The sequence below is a fragment of the Bubalus kerabau genome, chromosome 1 (genome assembly GCF_029407905.1).
Source record: "Bubalus kerabau isolate K-KA32 ecotype Philippines breed swamp buffalo chromosome 1, PCC_UOA_SB_1v2, whole genome shotgun sequence".
In the NCBI taxonomy this organism is placed as follows: Eukaryota; Metazoa; Chordata; class Mammalia; order Artiodactyla; family Bovidae; genus Bubalus; species Bubalus kerabau.
Window position 1 is genome coordinate 191,336,049 of NC_073624.1, and position 22,227 is coordinate 191,358,275.

General features: G+C 38.4%; 1 protein-coding gene across 5 annotated transcripts in view; it reads left to right on the top strand.

The window, feature by feature from the left end:
- FNIP1 (folliculin interacting protein 1) overlaps nt 1-22,227 on the top strand; it is a 127,529-nt gene that overhangs the window by 23,123 nt on the left and 82,179 nt on the right. The window contains exons 1-2 of one of the 5 annotated variants that reach the window (XM_055548180.1): nt 1,941-4,577; nt 5,261-6,495. The exons of 2 other annotated variants lie outside the window; for them this stretch is intronic. The gene's annotated coding sequence lies outside the window, so the exon portion shown is untranslated. Of the gene's footprint in view, nt 1-1,940; nt 4,578-5,260; nt 6,496-22,227 lie in introns of those variants that run through there. 2 more of the 5 variants (XM_055548172.1, XM_055548183.1) reach the window with 2 other exon arrangements.

Sequence of the window (22,227 nt, forward strand, 5' to 3'; positions counted from 1 at the left end):
TGGCACAGTAAATGACGTGCAGAAGATGCCAGTTGCTGAGTGAATGAAGGCATGGCCTTCTGCTTTACTGTCCTGTGATCTTGATGACGTATGCCTCAGCTCTGGCATTTGGGAAGCAGTTAGTTACCCATCAGACTTGCTCTTTCTTACGTTGATGACCAAGGTCTCCCTCCCCACCATCACCAACAGCTTAATGGTCTCCAGACAGGGCCATGTGTTCATGTTCTTGATGAGTTTCATGAACTGACAAAACTGTCAAGGCCAAATGTCAGTAACTGTGATATCAGAGATTTACTGAAACTGTTTTTAAGCTTTGTCATTTAAACAAGACTTGCTGGTCAAATGAGAATCTGTAGCTGTATTTTCAGAGGGATGGAAAATTTTAAAAGTGATTGTTTAACTGTTTCAGGTATTGTGCATATACCTTAAGTGGTAAGCATGTTGAAGGCAGATGCTATGTCCTCCTCAGTTTTGTTGACGCACCGCCGGCTGTACCACATCGCTGCTGCTGTACTGTCATCATTTTCATTGACACCATCATTATCACCATTCTGCTTCAGTATGAAGCTTCATGTATATGTATATAATTTACTGACGTGAAGTTCATATGACATAAAATTAACCATGTTTAAAGTCAATTCAGTAGCATTTAGTACATTCATCATATTGTACAACCATCACCTATATTTCTAAGTAGTTCCAGACATTTCCACAACTCCGAAGCAAACACTTCATCCATTAAGTGGTTTCTTCTTTCCTTCCCACTTAGCCACTGGCAACTACCAATCTGTTGTCTGTCTCTGTGGATTTATCTGTGTTGAATATTTCATATTAATAGAATCGTATAACAATGACTTTTCACGTCTGACTTCTTTCACTTTGTGTAATGTATCCACGGTTCATCCATGTTATAGCGTGTATCATTCATTTTTATGGCTGAATAACATTCCATTGTATGTATATACCACTGATTGTTATCCATTCACTTGTTGGTGGACATTTAGGCTTTTTCCATCTCTTGGCAATTGTGAATAGTGCTGGTAAGAACCTCCACATGTATTTATTTTCATTCCGAATACATGACTAGATTATTATAACTACCACCACCAACACAGAACAATTTCTGTGCCTCAAAGAATTCCCTTGTGCTGCTCCGCTGTAGTCTGACCCTCTTCCTTGTAACTGCTGACAACCGCAGATGGTTTTATAGGAGTGGGAAATTTAATATCTCAGCTATGTATTTAAGTAAATTTAAGTAATATCTCAGCTGCTTTTTTCCTTAAGCATGTGATGAATTTCTGAGGAGGTAAATTTTTAGAATTGAAGATAATGTTTTAGAAGCCAGAAGTTAGAAAAACTTATTATATATGTACTAAATTCAATTTTTCCAACTTATTATTATAAGGAGTAAATTAAAATTACTAGCATGAAACTCTACTCAGAGCAGAATTAACTATCAAGAATGCTATCTTAAAATATTTCATAGATTCGACATTAAATTATTAGATTTTTTTTTTTTAAGTGAACTGTTCCTTATCCTTACTGTTTTGTTTTGGTTGTATACAAAAATGTCTTGGGATTTTATATTTTCTAACGGCCAAATTCTTCAGTTAAATATATATTGATATGTTTTACGTGTTTTTTTTAAAAACTGAGAGGAAAGATTGTTCAGCTTTCTGAAAACATAGCATGCACAATAAAATAACTGTTTGCCAGGAAAAAAAAAGCCCTGTTGTCTTCTAGTACCAGTTGGTATTACGTAGGTTTGTTTGGAGTCTCATATCTTATTTATAGTAGTTCAGAGCTGGAAACTAGATACTAAACAAACACTAATGTTCCACTGTAGCTTAACTATGCATTAGAGTCTTTCTTTGGTCATAATTATTTTTACTTGTACACATACTTCTATGAAACTAGGAACTTCTGAGAAACTGGCAACTTGCTTGAGTCCAGTCCATTCCTATATACTTTAATACAGAAACAATATATAGCATATTTAAATGTACTTATTTGTTTAGATGATATTTGTAAAAGTTTTATAATTTTATAACAAGGTATAAATTAATAGAAGATACTTAATGATCCTTAGTAGTTAATTGGGAGAGAGATCGTGAGAAAACATGATTACTTGTCTGGCTGTAGATGGTTCTCAGACCCTACTTTCTCTCCAGAAAAGAGTTTTTGCTGGGAGGAATCACAAATCTGATGACTGTATTTCTTAAAATATTTCAGGTATATTTAAATATTCTAGAGTTGTAAGAATTTGTGGCTGTTTAAAAATCATATCACTATATAATTTTAATTTTGCATTTATTCTTTGCTTGGAATTTATTTATCATCTGACCTTGCTTACCTCCTTCAACATGCAGACCTATGCTGGGAGTCACCTTTGTTAGTTGGCCTCATTACTTCTTCACAGTAAGAAAGAGTGCGAATGAATTTTCCAAAATCTTACATAGTGGAAAAGTATGAAAAGACATCACATGTGTCACTTTCAAAGTTGACGAAGTTAGAGCTCTTAAAAATGTATCACTCAAAACTTGTTCAGTGTAGCTTTTTTAAGAAGTAACTGAAGATGTTGTATCTGATAACCTGTTTTTATATTATTCATAAAATAAAGACCATCATGACTTTGTTTTACAAATGCAAAGGAACTAAAAAATTGACTTCAAACATATATTGGTTCATTTATTTGGTAAGCACCTTTTGTGCACTTTTTTTTTTTTGGTTTTGTTTTGTTTTTAAACTTTTTAGACTTCCCTGGTGGCTCAGACGTTAAAGCGTTTGCCTACAATGCGGAAGACCTGGGTTCAGTTCCTGGGTCAGGAAGATCTCCTGGAGAAGGAAATGGCAACCCACTCCAGTATTCTTGCCTGGAGAATCCCATAAACGGAGAAGCCTGGTAGGCTACAGTCCATGGGGTTGCAAAGAGTTGGACACGACTAAGCGACTTCACCTTCACCTGTTTTTAAATGCCAGATTCAGTGAAGAGCCTAAGAAAAACAATGAGATTCTCTAAGGCAGGGATTCTTAATCATGTTTCCTACCAAGTATTCCTTTGGCAGCTTGGAAAGGCTTATAGATGAGTCTAACAGCCTAAACTGCTGCTGCTGCTAAGTCTAAACTAAGAGCTCCCAAAGGAGGAGTCTTTAATATCAAGTTTACACACCCACAAAGGATCTGTGGTTCACTGTGCAAAAGGAACTTGGATAGAGGGGGGAAAATGACATATTTACTTTTACTAACTCTAACCACAATTTAGCAATTTCTTCAGTTAAAATGTAGGCAACAAACCTCAATAGTATTAGTAGTTCCTATAACTTTTGATCACCAAGAGGAATCAGATAGTTTTAACATACTACAGTTGATGCAGATATTTGAGAAAAATTCTTTATGCTCATTATTTCAAAATTACAGCACTTACTAGATCCACTAATTGTTCTCAATATTTGAGTTAATATTCAGAACACGTTATTATACCACCAACTTAACGTTTTGACAACTATCTCCATATGAGTTTCATTTACAATCCTGAAAACAAAAGAGATGTGTAAGCCTTTTCAAGCTGCCAAAGGAATACTTGAATAGGTAGTTAAAGCTGAGATCTGAGCAGGGATTTTGTTTCATCCATCTTTGTATTTTCATAATCCCACAATGCCCAGTAAGTGATAATCAGATGACTATAATGTGCTCTGATATAGCTATGTAAATAATTCTGAGGCTGCATAAGGGAACGTTACCTTTGTTTAGTGGTTTAGTTTAGTGGTTACATCTGTTTTTGTTAGAGGAGATAGCATTGAGCTTCATCCTAAATTTAAGATACCCTGGATTTTCAGGTTGAGTGAAGTAAGGGAGGTGTAGGTATGCTCATGTGTGTTAGTCACTTGGTTGTGTCTGACTCTTTGTGACCCCATGGACTGTGGCCTGCCAGACTCCTCTGTCCATGGGATTTTCCAGGCAAGAGTACTGGAGTGGATTGCCATTTCCTTCTCTAGGGGATCTTCCTGACCCAGGGGTCGAACCCGGATCTCCTGCATTGCAGGCAAATTCTTTACCATCTGAGCTGTAGGGAAGTCCTATAGCTCATAGGCATAGGCATAGCCTATGGAAAAGCTATATATGCTCATAGGCATAGCCTAAGGAAAGACTATAGCAAATTTAGTGATTATTGAGTTTCAGGATATGCATGTAAGGGAATGACAGGAAATGAGAAGTTGGGGGAGCCTTCTGGAGCCCACAGTATAAGCAGAGTTCTGTGTATACTATGTAGCTAGGAACTGGTGTTGCGTATACTGTAATAAGCTTTGTGTTTTAGGATGCTATCTCAGATGGCATTGTGACAGATGGGACAGAATGGGGAGAGTCTGGAAGCAGATACCAGTGAAGGCGCTATTAAATTTATTACAGGTTAGAGAAAGTAGGTCATAACAGTAACAGAAGGATGGGAAAGGAGGTGCTATATATGTGGGAGAAAAGGATTCAGTGTTTGAATATGAAATGTGAAGGAAGATGAGTTGCGGCTGAATCTTCTCTGTTGGGAGACTGGGATATGGGTGATGGTAGTGCCATTAACCGAGGTAAGGAATACAAGAGGGAAGAGTAGGCATGGTGGAATAAATAAGGAAGTTTAGCTGTACTTACTAAGTTTGAGCTACCTTGAGGTTCAGGTGGAAGTTCTCAGGCAGATAACTGGGGCTGGAGATAGAGATTTTGAAATCTTTAGATCAGTGCATTGCAATTGTCTGTGAAATATTCTTTTTTAAGGCATGTTTTATTGCAATATGGGCTTCCCAGGTGGTTCAGATGGTAAAGAATATGCCTGTAATGCAGAAAGTGAAGTCGCTCAGTCGTGTCCCACTCTTTGTGACCCCATAGACTGTAGCCTACCAGGCTCCTCTGTCCATGGGATTTTCCAGGCGATAGTGCTGGAGTGGATTGCCATGTCCTTCTCCAGGGGATCTTCCCAACCCAGGGCTTGAGCCCGGGTCTCCTGCATTGTAGACAGATGCTTTACCGTCTGAACCACCAGGGAAGTCAACCTGGGTTCAATCCCTGGGTTGGGAAAATCCCCTGGAGAAGGACATGGCAACCCACTTCAGTATTCTTGCCTAGAGAATTCCATGGACAGAGGATCCTGGCAGGCTACAGTTCATGGGGTTGCACAGTGTTGGACATGACTGAGCAAATAACACACTTATTGAGATATAATTAACGTGTATTAAAATTCTCTTTTTTAGGTTTTTTTTTTTTTTTTTTTTAGGTTTGACAAATGTTTGGTTCAGTTCAGTTCAGTTGCTCAGTCATGTCCGACTCTTTGTGACCCCATGGACTGCAGCACGCCAAGCTTCCCTGTCCATCACCAACTCCTGGGGTTCACTCAAACTCAGGTCTATTGAGTCAGCGATGCCATCCAGCCATCTCATCCTCTGTCGTCTGCCGGGAGCCGGCATATTGCATATTGAGTGAGGATCTGGAATAGCTCAACTAGAATTCTATCACTGCCGGGGGCCAGCGTGAGGCACTCCGCCCGTGGCAAAGGTCATGAGGAAGGAGGCTCGGCATACGCAAAGGCGGGATCGAGCCTCAGGAGTCCCCCTGGAAATTCTCGAGCATCTACCCCGAAAACCAGAGTCTGCCTACTTTCTGCTTTGTGCTTTCACCTACACCTCTGACTTTACGGGGGGCTGTCCCCCACTACCTCTCTCTGAAAAGAGAGTTAGCTTACAGCTCCAGTTAATAATTCCTGGGTGTGACAGTGTTTCAACCTACAAACTCCTTTGGAAATCCTCTAGCCTGCCTGAAGAGGTTTTTCCGGCCACATGTGATTGTTCAGAGCCTCCCAACTGTGAGAGGCAGGAGATGTTCTAAACTGCCTAAACACAGATTCCTTTGAGTAGTTAAAAGATTGATTAGAAATTGTATTGGTGAAGGGTTTTTTCACTTGTTGAGCCAATGTTTGCTGCTAAGTCTCCATACTCCTTACCTACTGTGTCCTTGGCAGTGTATTGATTGATATAATGGGCGTATAGAAATGTAAAATGCAGCTTTGTCCAATGCTTTTTTGGAGGCTGGTGCCTGACTTTGGAATAATCACCTTTAGAGAAAAATAAGTTTCTTAAAATGTTAACAGGCCTCTGGGCCAGAAGATGATGTAAATCACCTGAACTTTTGCATATGATAAGTTTGAAAGCCTGGCTTCAATTAGAACCAGGAACTGCTGTCCTTGCATGACTCCACCCCTTCCCCCATTATCGTTTATGCACAACTTAAGGTATAAAACTATTTTGGAAAATAAAGTACGCCCCTTTTTTTTGTTCACCGAAATTTGGTCTCCCCATGTCGTTCTTTTCTTTCACCTTCCGGCTGAATCTTTCCTCTGAGGCGGGGAAGCTCGTCAAGCCTACTAATTTTGCCTGGGCTTCTAAGATCCGACCGGGGAGGCCTTAGTGTCTCCTCTCCTTCGGGAGAACGGGAGGACGCCTGCGGCCTTCGTAGGTGACGTTAATACCCTGCTTTGGAATTTTATTCAGCCTCTTTTCTCCACTGAATTTTCCTACTGAGCTATCCTTATTTCAGCCGCTTTTCTCCACTGAATTTCCTCACTGAGCTATCCTTATTCTATTACTCTTTGTATCCTTAATTAAAGTATAATTAAGCAGTTGTTTCCTGACCCTCGCCTACGCCGTTTCTCCTTCGAATACCCTGGATCAGCTGGGGCTGGTTCCCGGCAGTCGTCCCCTTCTCCTCCCGCCTTCAATCCCTCCCAACATCAGTGTCTTTTCCGATGAGTCATTTCTTTGCATCAGATATATAGTCATACAATTACCACCACAATAGAGGTACAGACCATTCTTGTCACATCAGAAAATTCCCTTGTAACTCTTCTGTTGTGGTTCTCCCCTCCTCCACTCCAGTTCCTGACAACCAACCATTCATCTGATTTTTGTCCCTATAGTTTTGTTCATTTATGTCATATAAATAAAGTCATGTATTTGTAGCTTTTTGTATCAGTTTGTTTCACTTAATATAAATATTCTTGTTATTCATTCATGTTATTGCATATATTAAGTAATTGGTTTTTGCTGCTGAATAGTATTGTAATATGTGTGTGAAAGTTTTTAAAAAACATGTATACCAGGGCTCCAAATACTTTATATGAATTTAAAATGATAGCTTTAAAATGGTAATACGTTGGAAATTGGATGAGATGAGAGGGTATCAGGGAATAGCGGTGACAGTGTCACATGTGCACATTCAAGGTTGAATAGGGCATTAAAGAGGCTGCTTTTAGGTAACCCAACTTTTTCAACATTGATTTAGAAGGGAGGGAAAAGTGGCAATAACACAGCAGAGAGATTTTTAGAGATAAATGGATGGAAGAAACAAACCAGAGTTAACAAGCAACAGGCAGGATTGAACAAGAGACCAAAAAGGGTAGAATCAACTGTAGACATTAAGATAAAGGAAAGGTGATAGGATTGGGCTCTTTTACCATGGTAGAGGCATGGTTATCTTAGAAAACTTGTGACCATTGATATGAAAGGAAATAAAGAGTCATTAATAGATTTGAAGTAATGGAATGACTTGATGAATCATTATATTCCTGGAAGGTGAGCCTGAAATGAGTTGGAATAGGAGAGCCTAAAGTTAGAAAAATGACTATATGTACATATGACATCTTGAAGGCTTGGACTTTTAGGATTGTCATGAGAAATGAAAGTGACAGATACTAGAGTTATTTAAATTGTTCTGTGTATGGTTTAGAGGTTGATTTGAGAATTGTTAGCAGTTTAAGCTATTAGCTAAAAACTTATGGTGAAGGAAGATTGAATGACCTAATAGAATTGGTATCCTTGAGATGATGCTTCATTTTCCAGGCATTTGCTTTTATTATATCTGCCTGTAGAGATATCAGTGTGATTCTAAATTGACTTGTTTTAGTTCCTGTTTATGAGTGATCTATAATACACAGACTCCTCTAAAATCTGTTCCCGTGTTTTAGACATCTCAATTTGCAAGAATTAAGTTTAGACTGATAATGAAAAAAGAATCCTTTTAATTTTTCCTTTTTGAGAATTCAAAATACTTTAATATGATGATTGAGTGATGTTTGCTTTCTTTTAGATAACCTAACCTCTTGATTCTCATAAGTCCCAGATGCATTTTGTGAATTAAAAGACCATTGAAAACAATGGCCTTCAGAATCAGGGCTCTTTGGAGAAATAGATGATTTCAGGTCTTGGGCAGAAAATGTACAAAATGAACATAGAAAATCTTGTCCTCCCCAAATAAAGAAGGCTACCAAAGACTACTTGTAACAGGTCAAGGAAATTCAAGAGCTAACTTCAAAAGCCCTCCCCCTAGACAAATTTGGGATAATTTGAACCTCAACAATAATGACAGGGGACTTCCATGGCAGTTCCATGGAAGACTGCCTTCCAATTCAGAGGGCGTGGTGTCAGTTTCTTGTCAGGCAGCTAAGATCTTACATGCCTCAAGGCCAAAGAACCAAAATTTAAAACAGAAGCAATGTTATAACAAATTCAGTAAATGGTTCGCACAAAAAAATCTTAGTTTTTTTTGGTTGTGCTGGGTCTTTGTTGCTGTGCACAGGCTTTCTCTAGTTGTGGTGTGCAGGCTTCCTAGTACAGTGGCTTCTCTTGCTGCATAGCACCGGCTCTAGGGTGCTCGGACTTCAGCAGTTGTAGCACTTGGGCTCAGTTGCGGCTTGCAGGCTCTAGAGCTCAGGCTCAGTAGTTGCGGCACATGGGCTTAGTTGCTTCACCACATGTGGAATCTTCCTGCACCAGGGATCGAATCTGTGTCCCCAGCATTGGCAGACAGAGTCTTATCCACTGTACCACCAGAAAAGTCCTCAAAAAAATCTTAAAAAAAATAACAGAACAATAAAGGTGTTGGATGGAAACATAGTAAATGTGTTTGAATCCAGACAAACAAACAGTGGCCTTCAGGTTGACTATTATTTAAAAAATATATGAAATTAATAATTATATGGAGCTTCCCTAGTGGCTCAGTGGGTAAAGAATCTGCCTGCAGTACAGGAGACGTGGGTTCAATCCCTGGGTTGGGAAGATCCCCTGGAGAAGGAAATGGAAACCCAGTCCAGCATCCTTGCCTGGAAAATCTCATGGACAGAGGAGCCTGGTGGGCTGCAGCCCATGGGGTCGCAAAGAAGTCGGGCACGACTGAGCGACTAACACTTACACTAACACTTACTCCCTGGTGGCTCAGCTGGTAAAGTGTCTGCCTGCAATGAGGGAGACTGAGGTTTGATTCCTGGGTCAGGAAGATTCCCTGGAGAAGGAAATGGCAACCTGCTCCAGCATTCTTGCCTGGGAAATCCCATGGACAGAGGAGTCTGGCAGGCTACAGCCCATGGGGTGGCAAAGAGTTGGACGCAGTTGAGTAACGGACACTTCCCAATGGAATTCCAGCAGGCTATTTTTAACAGTTCTGTGTCTTCTGTAACCTACAAGTTAAACTTACTGGCATACTCTAGCTTAAGAAAAGAATGCTACTTGGTTATCTGTGTGTTTTGTTCAGTTTTCCATAGCTTCAAAAATGCTAAGATTTTCTCAACCTAAAAATAATGTGGAGATCATTTTAGAAGTGGAGGTAAAAAAAAAAGATTTTACTGTAGAGGCTGTCAGTTCCCTGAATGCTGATTTTCAAAATTACTTTGACCCTGACTTCATAGCAGAGATACATCTGGACACACATTTTAGCTTCCTTTAGGATGACATCTTCATTTTGACATCCCTCCAGTGCCTTAGGATAATAACAGAATCAATTTGTTTAGGCTTCTTATTTCTACCATTGGGTTATTTTGAGGAATAGTGATGATTTCTGCCATACGTCCCATCACAATATTGTAAAATAATTATCCTCCAATTAAAAGACCAAATTAAAAAGAAGTGGCTATTAACTGATTAATTCACTTTTACTCACTGAACACACCTAAATTAGGGACCTGTTCTGTACCAGACACAGCAATAAGCTTAAAGATACAAAAATACATGTATCTATTCTGTGCTTCCAGAAGTATTAGCATTGTAGTTACCTATGTTTATTATTATTATACATAAAAGTCAAAATGGACTTTTGTAGAAGTAATGGCCATGCGGGAGACCTGGGTTCAATCCCTGGGTTGGGAAGATCCCTGGGAGAAGGGAAAGGCTACCCACTCCAGTATTCTGGCCCATAGAATTCCATGGACTGTACGGTCATGGGGTCGCAGAATCGGATACTACTTAGCGACTTGCACACTCACACACACTGCCATACATCAGCATGAATCAGCCACAGGTATACACATGTTCCCTCCCTGTTAAACTTCCTTTCCCCTTCCCTCCCCACCCGACCCCTCTAGGTTGTCAAAGAGCACTGGCTTTGGGTTCTCTGTGTCACACAGCCGGTTTCCGTTGGCTATCTACTTTATATATGGTAATCTGTACATTTCAGCGCTGCTCTTTCAAATAATCCCACCTTATCTTTCCCCCACTGTGTCCAGAAGTCTGTTCTCTGTGTCTGCTTTTCCATTGCTGCCTTTTAGATAGGTTCATCAGTACCATCTTTATAGATTCCATATGTATACGTAAATATATGATAATTTGTCTTTCTGACTTATTTCACTTTGTGTGAGGCTAGAGGTTCATTCACCTCATTAGAACTAACCCAGATGCGTTCCTTTTTATAGTTGAGTAATATTCCACTGTGTATAGCTACCACAACTTTATCCATTCATCTGTTGATGGACATCTAGCTTGCTTCCATGTCCTAGCTATTGTTAAAATATGCAGTGAATATTGGGGTACATGTGCCTTTTTCAGTTATGGTTTCTTCAGGGTATATGCCCAGTAGTGGGATTGCTGGGTTATATGGTAGTTTTATTCCTAGTTTTTAAAGGAATCTCCGTACTGTTTTCCATAGTGGCTGTATCAGTTTGCATTCTCACCAACAGTGAAAGAGGGTTCCTTTTTCTCCCCATTCTCTCTAGCATTTATTGTTTGTGGATTTTTTGATGATGGCTGTTCTGACCCATGTGAGATGATACTTCATTGTAGTTTTGATTTGCATTTCTGTAATAATGAGCAGTGTTGAGCATCTTTTCAAGTGTTTATTAGCCATCTATATGTCTTCTTTGGAGAAACTTCTAAGACTTCTGCCCACTTTTTGATTGCGTTGTTTTTCTGGTATTGAAGTTCATGAGCTGCTTATATATTTTGGATATTAGTTCTTTGTCAGTTGTTTCATTTGCTGTTATTTTCTCCCATTCTGAGGATTGTCTTTTCACCTTGCTAATAGTTTACTTCAATTTGCAAAAGCTTTTAAGTTTAATTAGGTCCCATTTGTTTATTTTTGTTATTTCTGTTACTCTAGGAGGAGGTGGGTCATAGAGGATCTTGCTCTGATTTATGTCAGAGAGTGTTCTGCTTGTGTTTTCCTCTAAGAGTTTTATAGTTTCTGGTGTTACAGTTAGGTCTTTAATTCATTTTGAGTTTATTTTCGTGTGTGGTGTTAAGTTTTCTAATTTCATTCTATTACATGTAGCTGCCTAGTTTTCCCAGCACCGCTTATTGAAGAGACTGTCTTTTCTCCGTTGTATATTTTTGCCTCTATTGTCAAACATAAGGTGCCCATAGATGGGTGGATTAATCTCTGGGGTTTCTATCTTGTTCAATTAATCTGTATTTCTGTTTTAGTGTCAGTACCATACTGTCCTGATGAGTGTAGCTTCGTAGTAAAGTCTGAAGTCAGGAAGGTTGATTCCTCTAGTTCCATTCTTCTTTGTCAAGATTGCTTTGGCTATTCAGGGTCTTTTGTGTTTCCATACAAATTGTGAAATTATTCTAGTTCTGTGAAAAATACCATTGGTAGTTTGATAGGGAATCTTTAGATTTGATTGAGTCTTTAGATTGCTTTGGCAGTATAGTCATTTTCACAGTATTGATTCTTCCTATCCAAGAAGGTGGTATAGTCTCATCGTCTGTTGTGTCGTCTTTAATTTCTGTCATCAGTGTCTTACAGTTTTCTGCACACAGGTGTTTTGTCTCTTCAGGTAAGTTTATTCCTAAGTATCTTTATTTTTGTGGTGAATGGGATTGTTTCCTTAATTTCTCTTTCTGATTTTTCATTGTTGGTGTAGAGGAATCCAAGGGATTTCCATGTATTAACTTTATATCCTGCAACTTTACTATATTCATTGATTAATGCTGATAATTTTCTGATGGCATCTTTAGTATTTTCTATGTAAAGAATCATGTCATCTGCTAACAGAGTTTTCCTTCTTTTCCAATCTGGATTCCTTTCACTTCTTGTTTTTGATTGCTATGAATAGCCAGTTTTTATTGTGTATTTACAGTATGCCAGACATTGTACTAAATGCATTATATGTTTATGAAATTTAATAATTTAATTTATTAATTTATCTAAATACTTAACAGTATTGTTGTTAAATACTTAACAATTGTTATTTACATTAATAGTTATAATATTTACCTATACAGCTAATAAATGACTGAACTTGGACTTATACCTTGGTGTCTCTGTTTTAAAACCACTTAATTGCTATACTCATAAAAAATGTGTTTATGTGAATTTGTTTTTAAAATTCCTAAATTTATATTATCCTAAGACACTCTCATATTTAAGTGCATGATCATAAATATGAAGCTTACTCTATAAATTTACACTCCTGAAATATAGCATAGTGATCTGCCTACTCATTGCACTGTTAATAAAAAGTCTGATTTGATCAATATCAGAGGGCAGTGTATACCAGTCATAACTTTAGAATTAGAAGTGGTCTTCTAGGGATTCTGACCCTCGAAAGGGAAAATTTGCCTAAGCAGTGAGACTCAGATCTAGACTATGTGATTGTGTATTGGGGTGTAAGCTAAGGTTTATAATAGAAATAGCAAGATACAGTAAAATAAAACAATCTCTTTCATGTATATTAATTTTTTTAAAAGAGATAGGTAGTTCTTGGCCAGTAGACAGTGCAGTTGCAGGAAGTTACCCAGTGATCCAAACTGGTAGGTCTCTTAGGACAGCTCTGCCTCTTTATCCTGTGATCTCCCTGTCTGAGTCTAGGGGGCTGCACTAATTGTTGCTGTTTCCCAGCTATCGAAGGGGCAAAGAGAGAAGAAGAAACAGTTTGTATTCAGGGAGATGGCCTTGAAGTTGCACATGCCAGTTCATCCTGTCGTCTGTTAACTTGAATTTAGTAATATGGCCATGCTTAGATGGAAAGGACGCTGGAAAATTTTGTCTCTAGCTAGGTAGTGGTCTACCCTGATGGCACAGTGGTGAAGAATCTGCCTACCAGTGCAGGAGACATGGGTTCGACCCCTGATCTGGGAAGATCCTGAATTAGTGTTTTCATTTTCTTTGGATATATGCCCAGGAGTGAGATTGCTGAGTCATATGGTGGTGATTTTTTTTTTTTTTTTTTTTTTTTTTAGTTTTTTGAAGAACTGCAATACTGTTTTCCATAGGGGCTGCATCAATTTCCATTCCCCACTTTTTGCTTTTGCTTTTTAATGACACGGGGCAAAAGAAGACTCCTTCTGTTTTTGTGTTGCCAGCTATATCCTCATTCCAGACAGACAGACGTATTTACCCTGTGAATACATTTTCTTTATTGTTCTAGGGACCCTGAAGACCACCCCAGGTTCATTAACTAGAAGAACTCACAGTACTCAGCATATAGTCAAACTCAGAGCTAAAGTTTATTACAGTGAAAGGATATAAAGCTCATACAAATCAGCAAAGGAGAAGGCACCTGGAGCAAAGGCCATAGAAAACCAGGTGCAGACCTCAGAGTACCCTCTCCCAGTGGAGTCACCCAGGAAGCATTTAAACTCTTCAGCAGTGATGCCCTATTACTGGGGACTGATCAGATAGTACCCAAGATTTTTATTAGATACTGGTCATGTAGGAACCTGCGACAGCATGTACCAAATCCAGACTCTCAGAAGAAAAGCAGGTCTTGAGCATAAACCATTTTGTACAGTTGTTAGTTATAGTAAACCACTCATCACTTAAAGAAAGTTTCACATCATTGTAGAAAACTATTTACTAGTCAAGTTGCCAGATGCCACATAAAGGCCAGTTTTACAAGCAGGCCTTTCTCAGGATCTCAGCCTTAAACTTGGCACGTTAAGTGCTTTCTGGATGTTCTTCAGTGGCTTTATTCATGCTGGTTATCTAGGTTTCTTATAGAATGAATGCTGCATCCCCACATAGGCAAAGCCAGAAGTAATAATTTATAGATTGCTTTCATGTATATTATCTTATTTGATTCTCCCCATCACTTTTAAAAACTTAAAAAATGATCCACATTTAAAATTAATAAAGTTAAATATTCTGTTAGATTCTCATAGGTTTGTATAGTCAGTTTATATTATGTTTACAAAGATTATTCTCTTTTTTGAGGATTGAGTTGGGAGAGAACACTGAATGCATTACCCCCTGAAATGACTGTGTACTTCAGGGTAAGTGTAAGCAAATAGGTACTGAGATATTTCATTCACATTAAAAAAAAATAATAAAATCCTATTTCATGTTTTGTTAACATTACACTGATCTCAAGATTAAAAAAAAATTGTCAGAGTTTAGTTTTTAGTTTTGACCTATTATGTGTGGGCATGCTCAGTCACTCAGTCCCATCCACCTCTTTGTGATCCCATGGACTATAGCCCACCAGGTTCCTCTCTGCATGAGATTTTCCAGGCAAGAGTACCGGAGTGGGTTGCCATTTCCTCCTCTGGGAATCTTCCCAACCCAGGGATTGAACCTGTGTCTCCTGCAATGGCAGGCAAATTCTTTACCACTTACCTGTTGACAGGCTGCTAAATGTCAGCCATGGTACTAGACACTAGAATACAGCTATGCACAAGAGAAGTATGGTCCCGTTCTCATAGATCCTATGATCCAGTAGAAATGGAGATAATAAAAAGGAAATTAGAATGAGGGATGTACAGAATGTCAGTTTAGAGCTCTATTGAAGTAGAGAAAGGGATGCTGTGGAGGCAAATGGGAAGGGAACCTATTCCAGATGTAGGGTGGAGGATTGGAATGACAAGGAATACTTCTTATGAGAAGAAGCATTAACTGAAACCTGAAAAATGAATCAGGCTAATAGGGAGAGGACAAGAAAAAGTGTGCTAGACCAAAGAAAGAGCACAGTGAAAAAGGTTGAAGTGAAAGTGTCATTTAAAGAACTGATTTAAGTGGATATGACAGGAGGTGGGAGGAGAGAATAGGCAAGAGCCAAGTCTATTAGAGTTAGATCTTTATCCTGAGAGCAATGAGGTTATTAACCAAGAATTTTTAAGTAGGTGAGTGGCATGTTGAGGTTTTCCCACTTTAGGTACACTGGAGAATAAACTGGAGGAAAGCAGGAAAGACTGGGAGACTAATTTAAGCAGTGAGATATTACGGTAGCTCAGACTAGGATGGTGGCAGTGTGGTAATGGTGGTGATCTTTTGAAAATTTTTTAAAAATATATTTATTTATTTGGTTGCACCGAGTCTGAGTTGTGACACATAGGATCTTGACTCTTGTTTGCAGCATGTGAACTCTTAGTTGCAGCATGTGGGATCTAGTTCCCTGACCAGGGACTGAACCTGGGCTCCCCTGCATTGAGAGCATGGATTCTCAGCCACTGGACCACCAGGGAAGTCTCCAGTGATAGTGATCTGATTCAAGACATTTAGGGGATAGGAAAAACAGAACTTGGTGACTTCTGGATTTTTGTTTGAGCATCTAGGTGAACAGAGATTTTGTAGGTTGACATTAGAGAAACTATTGGCCTGTTTTGGAGCATGTCCTTTTTCTTCCATTGTTTCTTAGTGTTATGGTACTTGCTGGTTTTTGAGTTGGTGGACATCAGACTTTTTTTCTGGGTAGTTCATTTCTGATCTGAAACTTTTTGAAAAGCAGATCATGTTCTGCCATAAGATTATGAAAATTATCAAGTTATTTTGTATTCCTTGGAGGAAAGTCTGATGCTATACATGTCCTTTTGAACCTTGTTTTCTTCATGTAAACAATTATCTTGGAGATCTTTATATATAGCTCTTATGCTTTTAAACAGTTACACAGTGTTCCACTTGAATGAATGTACTGCAGCATGTTTATCAAAGTCTCTTTGATGAGCATTTTAGTTTTTTTGTTTTTTCCTTTTAATACATTTAGTGCTGCAGCAAACATGCTTATACCCTGATTATGTTAAATCCAAATTCGTATCACAAGTCTGTCATGAATGAACCCTGAAATGTTAGATTGGTTGCTGCTGCTAAGTCACGTCAGTCGTGTCCGACTCTGTGCGACCCCACTGACGGGCGCCCACCAGGCTCCCCCATCCCTGGGATTCTCCAGGCAAGAACACTGGAGTGGGTTGCCATTTCCTTCTCCAGTGCATGAAAGTGAAAAGTGAAAGTGAAGTCACTCAGTCGTGTCTGACTCTTAGCGACCCCATGGACTGTAGCCCACCAGGCTCCTCCGTCCATGGGATTTTCCAGGCAAGAGTACTGGAGTGGGTTGCCAGTGCCTTCTCCGGTTAGATTGGTTAGTTCTGTAAAATTATTCAGTGAACTTTTATGTCTTTATGCAGGCTTCTAACTTCAACAATCAAGGATGGGTTTTTAAAATTAGACTTAAGTTTTAAATGAAGTAAGTCAGATAGAAAAAGACAAATACTGTATGATATCTATGTGGAATCTAAAAAGTAATGCAGATGAATTTACAAAACAGGAACAGACTCACAAACAGAAAACAAACTTATGGTTACCAAAGGGAAAAGGGTGGGGGATAGACTAGGAGTATGGAATTAACAGATGTACACTGCTATAAAATAGATAAGCAAAAAGGATTTACTGTATAGCATAGGGAGCTTTATTCAGTATCTTATAATCTATAATGGAAAAAAATTGAAAAATATGAATATAACTGAAAAAAAAAACTTAAATTTTTAGAGCAATTTTATGTCCTAGCAAAATTTAGTGGAGGATACAGAGATTTCCCATACATCCTCTGCCCCCCACATATGAAAGATGGATTTTAGAAGTTTCTGTCTGATGAATTGTGGTGAAACTCTAGAACCATTATGCCAGATATTTATATATCCTAACAAGTGCCAGGATTATTAGAATTGTAAACTATTGCAATTTAAAATAAAGGAAGTTACAGTTTTTGTAACTAGGACAAGAAGGCATTGTACATGGAAGAGACACTTCTAGTAACAATGTCAGTAATTCAGGTGTTAATTGAAATTTTGATATGTGTGACACAGTGTTTTAAGTGTTGAGATAAAACAGTCTCCCTATACTAATCACAGAGCTAGTCCTCTGTTATATTAATAGATGGAGAATCTGAGGACTATAGAAATGAAGACACTTTTCTAAGATCACAGTCAGTATGTGGCTGAGTTGGGATTTAAATTCAAGTTCGGCTGATTCAGAGCTCATTCTGTTTCTTTCATATTGGGTGTGAGGAATGAGTCTTGGTTTTAGCATATTGTCTGCTAGGATTTGGGTTAATAGCCCACTACATTAAGGCATTTCTGTTGCTTACTGCATTTATCACATCAGCATAATACACCAGATGTACCCTCTGTTTGTTTGTTTGTTTTTCCTGGAAGAACTTGCTGATATAAAAGTGCAAAAACTCAGTGAAAGACAGTGTTTTTAAAGCAAGTTGAAATGTCTTTATTTCATGAACCAGCCAAATAATGTAACTTGGTAGTTGTATTGAAGATTATAAATTCAAAGGTAGTAATTTGTGTCAGACTTGTCTGTCTAAATTTAACATATAGTTCAGATTCGTGAACCGGTTTTCATATTAACCTTTCTGTGTCTGTGATCATTGCTGCTGCTAAGTCGCTTCAGTCGTGTCCGACTCTGCGCGACCCCATAGACGGCAGCGCACCAGGCCCCGCCGTCCCTGGGATTGTCCAGGCAAGAACACTGGAGTGGGTTGCCATTTCCTCCTCCAGTGCATGAAAGTGAAAAGTGAAAGTGAAGTCGCTCAGTCGTGTCCGACTCTTCGCGACCCCATGGACTGCAGCCTACCAGGCTCCTCTGTCCATGGGATTTTCCAGGCAAGAGTACTGGAGTGGGGTGCCATTGCCTTCTCCCTAGGGCCTGCTTTTAGGTTGATTGTCATCTGGGTGGAACACAACCTTGTGGCTTTCAGCAGTGTGTGTGTGTGTGTGTGTGTATGTACTTGTTTGAAATGACAGGCTTGGGACATGGAAGTTGAGAGAGGAGCTATTCTGTTTTCTTGTTCAGTAAATAAGCCTGAGTTCTTCATAGATGGGGATGGTTGAAGAGCTGGGTTCTAGCTATGGGTCGCCTGAGTCCTCTCCCTGGGACCTGCCTCTATTATAGAGTTAAAGAACCCTTAAAACATGTTGGCATTCCTAGTCTGTACCAGCTGCCAGGACAGCACTTGGTTTATTGAATACTTAGGTTGATTTTCTTTAATCGCATATTTTTGGTAGAAGAGATGAGGAATTGAAAAGTAGTCATGGTTTGCTTTTGTAAAAATAGCAGAGTCTTCGATGGAACTAAAGAACAGGATGTCGCTTGTGAAATGACAGAACTGGGTAGATGAACCTTTTCAGAAATAGATGTTGTCATTGGCAGTGTGTTTCTTAAAAGTTCCCAGTCCCCCATGGTCCTGTTGTTAGGATTAAGCCTTTTAGCATTGCAGCATGGAGGGGCTTTTGACTTAATTCAGACTTCTTGGTATGTCACGGGACAGTCTTGTGGTTTCAGATGAATGTGGTTCATTGCTATTATTAACCTGGGTTGGCAGTTGTACATAACTGGAGTTTTTAGGGATTTTGAAAAGCAGAATTGCTTAAGAGAAATAGAGATGCTACTAACATACAGCTTAAGATTTTATTTTCAAATGTTATTAATGTCTAAATCAGCCCAAATCAGTTATAAATTTAGTGATGGAAGAATTTTAATGCTGAGTTTTTAGATAGACTTATTTTATGAATAGTTGATTAGAATTATGGTGATTAATTAGAAGGACTTGAGAATGTTTTGAGCAGGTGGTAATCATTATTTTAAAGTCTAATTTATAGACACTATGTATTAGTCCCTGGTGTATGTATGTCTTAATCTCTTTGTCATTTACTGCCCTTTCTCATACTTATTACATAGGAAAACTCAATACAGCTATTTGAAGAGCAGTATGCTTTTGTGTATTTCGTATATATAAGTAAAATTTAAATTAAAAACTTGACATTGTATTAGCTTATTGATCATAATCCAATTATTTTATATTTGATGTTCTTAAATTTTACAGATATAGACCTGAATTTATCAGGTAGTATTTTTGATGCTTTTGTAAACATCTTAACTGTGTGTCCCCACTTAGTCATTTATGACTTGACTTAATTTGAATTAGTAGTGAATTTAGTACATTGTTTTTATGTCTTAAATAAATCCTACTATGAAAGTAGGATTAAAAATACTTAAAAATACCTTTTTCAGTATGTGTTACCCAGTTGAACAACATGGATACAGGCTCTCTCACTTGTTTTATCTCATTTTAACCTTTTGCAGTGTTTCACTGCAGTTTAAGTTCTCAGGTATGTAGAATGAATGTCAGCAAGTTAAAAACCACATAGATCAGATATGTTTACTGAGGATAGCTTTGCTATAATGGATAGACAATTTTTGTGAATAGTGATAGTGTGCTTACCACTCTTAATGATGAGGCTTAATCATATCTTCAGTTAAATTTTGATAAAAGGCATCATGATGAAGTGGAAAATATGGTGAATTAGATATCAGAATTTAGTTTCTGGTTAGTAAAAGGACATTCTTAAGTCTTTGTCTTTCCGTGTCTTAGCTGTTGTAAATAGTGGTGTTGCAAATATTGGGGTGAATAATCTTTTTGAATTAGAGTTTGGGTTTTTTTTTTTTTTTCCCAGATATATGCCCAGGAGAGTGGATTGTTGGATTATATGGTAGCTCTATTTTTAGTTTTTTAAGGAACCTCCATATATTTTCCAGAGTGGTGCTGGAAATCTACTGATGGGAGTAGATATTCCTATCAGTAGTGTAGGAGGGGTCCGTTTCTCCACACCCTCTCCAGCATTTATTTTTTGTAGACTTTTTGGTAATGGCCATTCTGACTGGTGTGAGGTGATACCTCTTTGTTGATTGATTTACATTTTTCTAATAATTAGTGAAGTTGAGGATCTTTTCATCTGTATGTCTTTTTAAAAATTTTCCTGTAAATTTATTTTTAATTTTACTGGAATATAGTTGATTTTCAATGTTGTATAATTAATATTTTTAGGCGTACAGCAAAGTGATTCACATACATGTACATATATTCATTCTTTTTCAGATTCTTTTCTCATACAGATTATCATAGAATATTGAGTAGAGTTCCCTGTAATGTACAGTAGGTCCTTGTTGCTTTTCTGTTTAGTGGTGTATGTATGTTAATTCCAGGCTTCTGATTTCATTTCTCCCCACAGTGTTTCTCCTTTGGTAACCATAAGTTAGTTTTCAATATATGTAAATTTGCTTCTATTTTGTAAATAGGTTCAGTTGTATCATTAAAAAAAATTAGATTCCGCATGAGGGTGATATGATATTTGTCTTTCTGTATCTGAGTTGCTTCCCTTGGTGTTATAATTTCTAGGTTCATCCACATTGATGCAATGTATGTCTTCCTTGAAGAATGTCTGTTTAGGTTTTCTGTCCATTTGTTGAGTTGTTTGTTTGGTTTTTGGTTTTTTTAGATATTGAGATGATTGAGCTTGTGTAATTTGGATAATAATTCCTTGTCAGTTGCATCATTTGCAAGTATTTTTCTCTCAGTATGTAGGTTGTCTTTTTGTCTTGTTGATTGTTTCCTTCACTGTGCAAAAGCTTTTAAGTTTGATTAAGCTCCATTTGGGGCTTCCCTGGTGGCCTAGCTGATAAAGAATCCACCTGCAATGTGGGAGATTTGGGTTCAATCCCTGGGTTGGGAAGATCCCCTGAAGAAGGGAACGGCTACCTACTCCATTAGTCTGGCCTGTAGAATTCTATGGACTTGTATGGTCCATGGGGTCGCAAAGAGTCGGACATGACTGAGCGACTTTCACTAGGCTCCATTTGTTTATTTTCACTTTGATTTCTTTTGATTTGGAAGACTGATCTAAGAAAGTTTTGCTACAGTTTGTGTCAAAGAATGTTTAGCTTTTGTTCTGTTCTAGTTTTATAGTGTTATGTCTTATATTTAGGTATTAAACCATTTTGAGTTCATCTGTGTATATGGTATGGAGTACATGCGGGAGACCTGGGTTCAATCCCTGGGTCGGGAAGATCCCCTGGAGAAGGAAATGGCAACCCACTCCAGTACTCTTGCCTGGAAAATCCCATGGACAGAGGAGCTTGGTAGACTACAGTCCATGGGGTCACACAGAGTCGGACACGACTGAGCGACGACACACGTGTGCTTAGTCCCTCAGTCATGTCTGACTCTTAATGACTCCATGGACTGTAGCCCTCCAGGGTCCTTTGTTGGTGGGATTCTCCAGGCAAGAATACCTGGAGTGGGTAGCCATTCCCTGCTCCAGGGGCTCTTCCTGATCACCAGGAATTGAACCTGCATTGCAGGTGGATTGTTTACTGTCTGAACCACTAGGGAAGCCCTATATGGTATGAGGGAATGTTCTAATTTCATTGATTTACACATAGCTGTCCAGTTAGACTCTTTCGCTGATCTCTTCCATTCAGTTTGGAAATACATGCCTTTAAGTATGTACCTTTTTTCTTTAGGTAGATAGATACATACATACATAAATGCAAACAATAATAGATGTTTGTATATGTCTTTTTCCTTTAAGAGATAGCCTTTTGTGGCCTTACTTCTTCTACTTATCTGGGATGACCATAGATCTTGGTTGCCCAAGATAATCTCAGGTGTCTTTTGTGCATTTAGGGCCCTCCTTTGCTTTCAAAATTTTACAGTTTAGATGGTCATTTGTGTGGTCACATTATTTTTCTCTCTACCCCTTTTAAAGGGAAAGTATATACTTCTGTATATACTTTCTGAATAGTAAATACTTTCCATCTCACATTCTCAGTTCTTTTTTCTAGTTGCTCTTGTTGTGTAACTACCCTGACTCCAACTCTGCAGTGAAATGGTTCTTGGAAGAGTACCAAAGACCACCAAATTACAAA